Source organism: Anser cygnoides, chromosome 6, assembly GCF_040182565.1.
Source record: "Anser cygnoides isolate HZ-2024a breed goose chromosome 6, Taihu_goose_T2T_genome, whole genome shotgun sequence".
NCBI lineage: Eukaryota > Metazoa > Chordata > Aves > Anseriformes > Anatidae > Anser > Anser cygnoides.
Window position 1 is genome coordinate 12,545,598 of NC_089878.1, and position 6,375 is coordinate 12,551,972.

A 6,375-nucleotide genomic window follows, 5' to 3' on the forward strand; every position below is an offset into this window, starting at 1 on the left:
AACATTCTTGCCTCAAAATTAGAGTTATGCATTTGAGGACTGTTAGACGGATAAGGAATTGGCTGGATGGCAGCATCCAAATAGTTACAGTCAGTGTCTCAAAATCCAAGAAGAAACCAGTAAGAAGTGGTGTCCCTCAAGGGACCAAATACTATTTAAAACCTTCAAGAGTGGCATAGACAGTGGGATTGAGTGCACCCTCAGCAGGTTTGCTGATTGCACCAAGCTGAGCGGTACAGTTGATATGCTAGAAGGAAAGGATGGCAACCAGGGAATTCTTGCTGGTCTTGAGGAATCAAGTTCAATTGCATGTTCTTAGACCTTCAGTACAGCTATCCACAGCACCTATTCAGCCAAGGAGCAGAGTGGCGCAGCGGAAGCGTGCTGGGCCCATAACCCAGAGGTCGATGGATCGAAACCATCCTCTGCTAGAGTGTTTCTATTTTCTTTTTGATGTGATGATCTCTGAGGTCTTTTCCAACCTAAATGATTTTATAAACTGGTTGAGAGCAGCCCTGAAGAGAAGGACTTGTGCGTACTGGTGGGTGAAAATTTGGATATGAGCCAGCAACGCGTGCTTGCAGCCCAGAAAGCCGATCGTGTCCTGGGCTGCACCCACACCAGCACAGGCAGCAGGGCGAGGGAGGGGATTCTCCCCTTCTGCTCTGTGAGACCCCCCCCCCCTCAGGGGCCCCAGCACCAGCAGGACGTGGGGCTGTGGGAGCGGGTCCAGAGGAGGCCACGAGGATGGCCAGAGGCTGGAGCACCTCTCCTACAGAGCCAGGCTGAGGGAGCTGGGGGGGTCAGCCTGGGGAGGAGAAGGCTCCAGGGAGGCCTTGTAGCAGCCTTTCAATGCTTAAAGGGGAATTACAAGAAGGACTGAGAGGAACTTCTTACAAGTGTCGCAGTGGAAGGACGAGGGGCAATTGTTTTAAACTGAAAGAGATTAGGTTTAGATTGGATATATGGATGACATTTTTCACAGTGAGGGTGGTGAGGCACTGGCACAGGTTACTCAGAGAAGCTGAGGGTGACCCATCATTGGAAGCATTCAAAGCAAGGCTGGATGGTGCTCTGAGCAGCCTGCCCTAGTGAAAGATGTCTCTGCCCATGGCAGAGGGGTTGGACTAGATATTTAAAGGTCCCTTCCAACTCAAACCATTCAATGATTAGAATGCCCTGTGAATGTCCCCTTATGACAGGCCAACACATTGCCTTTCTTTCTCAACTGGGTACCCTCAATAAATCTAAGCCAAGAATATTGCCATAGGGGTAATAAGCACGCCCTGGCCTTCAGGAAGAGTCCCAGGCCACATCAGCTCCTTTTGTGGGAACAAAGTGCAATTACAATCGCTGTGTCTAATTTTAGATGACCCCCACCCCATCTGTTTGCTTATGTCCGTGTGCATATGATGAGGGAGGCACCAGAGCCAAAGGGGTTCCAGTCTCGAAGATAACTTCTTGCCACACGAGGGAAAGGGGGAAATAAAATCAGACTGCATTTTGCACTAGCACTCAGATACCGTGTGCTGGGAGGTGTTCGAGCAGAGGGAAATCCAGCTGCAGGCACTGCCCTCTCGTGGTACAGGCTTAAAATCTTGTGTTTCCAGGAGAAGCAGAGGATGGTTCCTGCGAGCATCCCTGCTCCAGCTCAGCAGGGAACAGAACACAGTGAACAGAGAAACGCAGATAGACAAGTGTATGCATAGCTATTTATCTCTGCAATTAAACTATGCTTTATACTTCACTTCAACCAAACCCCATGTGTTTTATACTTTCGATATCATTTATATGCATCTTTCTGCCATCTCCCCAGTTCCTTGTTTGCACACCTTGCAGAGAGAAAGAGCCTGAAATGTTATTCAGCTTCATAATGCAGTGCCTGAGTGCTGATAAATATTGGTGTAGTACTCTGGGGATGTAAGATGACATGAGTTGGCACACAAAGCTCACAGGCAAGAGCATCCACTGATCTTGTATGTCCCTGGCAAGCACCGTGTCATTCCCTGTGCACCCTGCTCTCATCCTGAAGGCTGCCTGTGCTGCAGTGAGACTCCTCTTTCAGCCTTGCTAATGGCTAAGCCATCGCCTCAGAAACACTTTCCAAAAATAATCAAGCTGGGGCAGACACTGAGCATGGAAAATTTTAGCCCAGGCAGTTCTCACTATACACTGGTGTACACAAGTGAAAATGGAGGAAAGTAACGAGAAGGGCAATCACAGGCTGGGCTACTTGGAGCACACACAAGTGAAGGCATATGCATCCCTATCTCTTAGAAATGTAGGATAGGAGAATTGTGAGTAATAAATTTCATGCACAGAGATCAGCAATTACTATCAGTCACAAAACAATGCCAGCCTGATGGTCTCTACCTCACGGAGATGTTTTCACTGTGTTTCAGTGCCCCGCAGGTTTTCTCTCACCAGCCACTCTAGCAACAAGTAACGCTCACAGATGAAGCTTATCAAAAAAACATTTCTTAGATTGGAATGAGATTTAAGCTGTGATTTCCAAAAAGGGACTTCTGCTAAATTGCCACAAAGCTCCTCAGAGGGGAACCAGATCCTGATACCCTCTATGCTGAGCTGCGCGCAGGCATGCACACGCACACACATCCTGTTTGAGTGCACAAGAGAGATTTCCCAAGCTAACATTTATGCAGTTCTCTGGAGGACAATAAAGTTATATGAACTGTAGCCACAATTATTGGATGTTATAGCACTAGACCCAGCCAGTGAGCTAATCTGAGACCTGGTTTTCAACAAACATCAAATTCTCTCGTTATTCAGATACCTGCATTTCAGCCCCGTGATTCCCAAGGTTTTTGCTTTACTTGTTGCTCAACACACACCCCCTACTGCAAGTACTTCTCTCCTCATGCTGTCTAAATCACTTCAGGTACTTCTAATACCACACTAATTTCCCTCATCCAATATTTTCCTCCTTCTGTGGAGGTGCAAAGCAACCTACCCAGAAGTCACCACTGTATTTCAGAGCCTCAGGTGATACAGCAACACAAGCTTGCAGCAGCAAGGTAACTGTGATGCAGACTTTCCAAGCTAGTGGGGACCTTTGCACAGAGCGTGCCCACCTAGCAGGCTGGTTTGCAGCATTTTCACAATCCCATTCTAACAGGCCAGGAAAATTAGTGAAACGCATGCTTAAGTGTATGCATGTGCTTAAGCCGAGCTGGTTTCAGTGGGGTGATTGCACCATGAGAAACGAGAGTTTGGTGGATCGACACCTTATGCTGAGTAGCTTATCAATTTTCCCTTCAGCTATTGAAATACGTGCTACACTCTTAAATCAACCGTTTCCAGGAAGGTAATTCCAGACTATCAATAAGTTTCCAACAGGCACTATCAAACTCTCCTTCCGTCACCAGGGCTAGGATTTCTGCAGCATAATGACAGTACAAAAAACTTGAGGCTTAGAAATATTACACTGCCCTAGCAGAGTGATGGATCTGCTTCCAGGGGGGAAAAATCCTCTAACCAAACAAAAACCAGAAAAGGACTTTCAATAACTTTATTTTCCTTTTCCACATTATATTCTTCTACCGACTCTTACATCTTCATGAACTGATCCCAGCACAGCTCTTCAACAGCCAAGTTATTCTCGATGGGGTAAAACATCAGCAAAACATGCAACTCTGAGCCAACACTGAAACTGAACTGCTTCACAAAATGAAAGTAATATGCGATGGGTATCTTCCCGGTGAATTGAATTAATAATGTTAAAATCAATAGTAACTTAACAATCCTATAAAACTGTGAAATTTAATCAGTGGGAGAAGCTGGAAAACCCTTTAAAGTTTTTCCAATTAAAAAAAAAATGTTAGAAATTAGTAATGTTCAAGGTATCTTAAATACAGTAAAGAAGGAACTGTGCCCTAACAAAATAATTTGATCTTGGAACATTCAAGTGAAACGTGCAGTAATCAAAATAACCAAGGTAAAGATATTAAAATGTGTTATCCTTATCTATTGAGAGAGCTCATAAAATTAAATATTACCTAAGGAAAAGTCCGGTGCCTTCTTTTCCGAAAGCAATTAGCACAAGTTTTAAGGAGTGAGACCGAATTCCTAATTAATATAAATACTGATCTTTTCATATTAATAAGTAATAGTTAGAAAATTACATTAAAAACTATTCGGGGAATTTGTTTTAGTTCTTCACTCTAGCACATGAATGCAAAATAAGTATGTTTTTATATTACCCTAGCTGCTTACATAAATTTAAAACCCTGAATAATCAGTGATAGAAGTGATTCTTGGGTTACTCGAACTCTTTTCCTCCCTTTTTTTTTTTCCTCTTTCTGATTTCTGTTACCTTGCTACTTATTGCTAGCTGAAGTTCACAGCTGCAGGGAAAGCTTTTTTCCTGCTTTGTGAGCAGATCAACTTGAATCCAGGAGGGAATTTCATGGTTGTGGCCGTCTCCCTGACTCCAGAGTTGAGGAGAAAGCTCTCTAACCTTCTGTCGGTAAAAACTGTGGTAGAATGGTTCAGCATATTTGAATCCTAAACTAAAAAGAAAAGCAACAACTAAAAAAACAGATTTCATAAACTCAAACAGATGCCTTAAAAGGGCAAATATCTTGTTCCTCTTTAATTAAAAGGTATAGCAAATAAAAACCTGGTTTTAATTAAACAGCAGGAATATAAGATGTTATCTCTCCCAACCATTCTGCTGCTCTGAATTAACTTTTGCCTTTATTTGTCAAAATCCACGGTATATCACCCTAAACTGAGCACACAGCAAGAAAACTTAGTTTTATGAGAGACAAGAAGACAGCAGCTCCTGACCAGGTATAAACCAGCAGTTTGTCCTGGTTCAGGCAAACACCAAAACAGATTCTTTCTGAGGCAGTCGATGCTGACCACCATGCCCAGAGCAGATCCTAACGCAAACATACACTCACAAATAAGCAGTTTTACCCACACTAAGGAAGACGGGGAGCTTAACTGTAGTATTTAATCACTTTCTCTCAGCCTCTCTTTCCAGATTGCAGATTTTCAGCTGCTTGGTGCGCTGTGGCAAAGGCAGAGCATGCCTTTCCCAGCAGTGTGGGGACCCAAAAAAACAGATCCCTCACCCCAAATCCCTCCTTGCTCAGCCACCATACACCCATACCCGACAAAAGAGCTTTGCGTGAGCTCTCCTGTGAGCAGGGTTGGGTTCTGGCTTTTCCCAGCAGCTTGAAAAGCCCAGCCAGCACCAAGCCTCCTTGTAAAATAGTGCAGGTGTGTTTATTGTAATCATCTCTCACTAAAAAGAAACAGGTTAGGGGGGAGGGTTTAAGGTAATTAACATGAGCTACACTCCTGCCTTTAATCACTACCTTGCTGGTTAATATAATCAAGAAGGTAAACAAACAAGGATTAACTCAATTAAGTTAAAAAAAATAATACATATTCTACTGGGAAACCTGGAAAGGAATTTTGTTTTGTTATACTTCTAGAGATCCTCATTACATTTCTACATTACAAGTTATTTTTAACATAAAAATGCCTGTCTTGGAGAACACCTCTCCTCTCCCTGCTTCCTCTGAGGAAGAAGTAAAGGAATACCCTTTATTTTTATTTCACATTCAGTATAACAACAACGCTTTGCACTTTACAGCATCTCTTGCTAGAAGATAATCAAGCACTTTAAAATATGTTACCATCCATCAAATGAAATATAGCTTTGGAGTAACACATCTGACACTCTGCTAATTCATCCAAAATTATATGTCAGATATAAATACTAATCTTAGTATGAGATTCAAAGTCCCCAAATGCTCAGGTCAGTATATTGTTGTGATTCCTGTGGCCGGACCCGCTTGTCTGTCATCTGAGAAAATATGTTGAAACTGCAACTAAGTTTTGGTTCTGTGTGGACATGGGATGAGATATTTTTGCAAATGGGTTTTGTCATGACATAGGAGTCATACCCATCCAAAATAAGCATTTATTTCATGTGGAAAGCTCAGTTTAAACTGTGCCTAAATATAGGAAATGCTCCTATCAGCAGAGGTAGATTCATAACACATTAATACGCGACTCAGGGACTGCGGTGACTGTGAAGCTTCACATTTGTGTAGATAAATACACATGTGGATATAAGCCTGTTTGGATGTGTATATATTATCTATCTCATTGCAGAGACAACAATTAGCTAATACACTCTCCTCTCCCTCACTCCAACAGACATTCTCCCCTCTTTCCTACTTCTACTGTAAAACAGCCCTTGGGATCATCCACGGATATGTTTTATAAAAACCCACCAGCTCTCTCTGCAGAGGGAAAGCCAGCCCTACAACATGTTTATTGATACAGGACATTAAGTACCTGACCGACAAGGTTTTGCTTATAATAAAGACACTTTTT

General features: G+C 42.9%; 1 non-coding gene across 1 annotated transcript; it reads left to right on the forward strand.

The window, feature by feature from the left end:
• The first annotated feature begins 359 nt into the window (after positions 1-359).
• Positions 360-431, forward strand: TRNAM-CAU (transfer RNA methionine (anticodon CAU)). Its single transcript has one exon. It is a non-coding gene; the product is annotated as a tRNA-Met (tRNA).
• Positions 432-6,375: the final 5,944 nt, after the last annotated feature.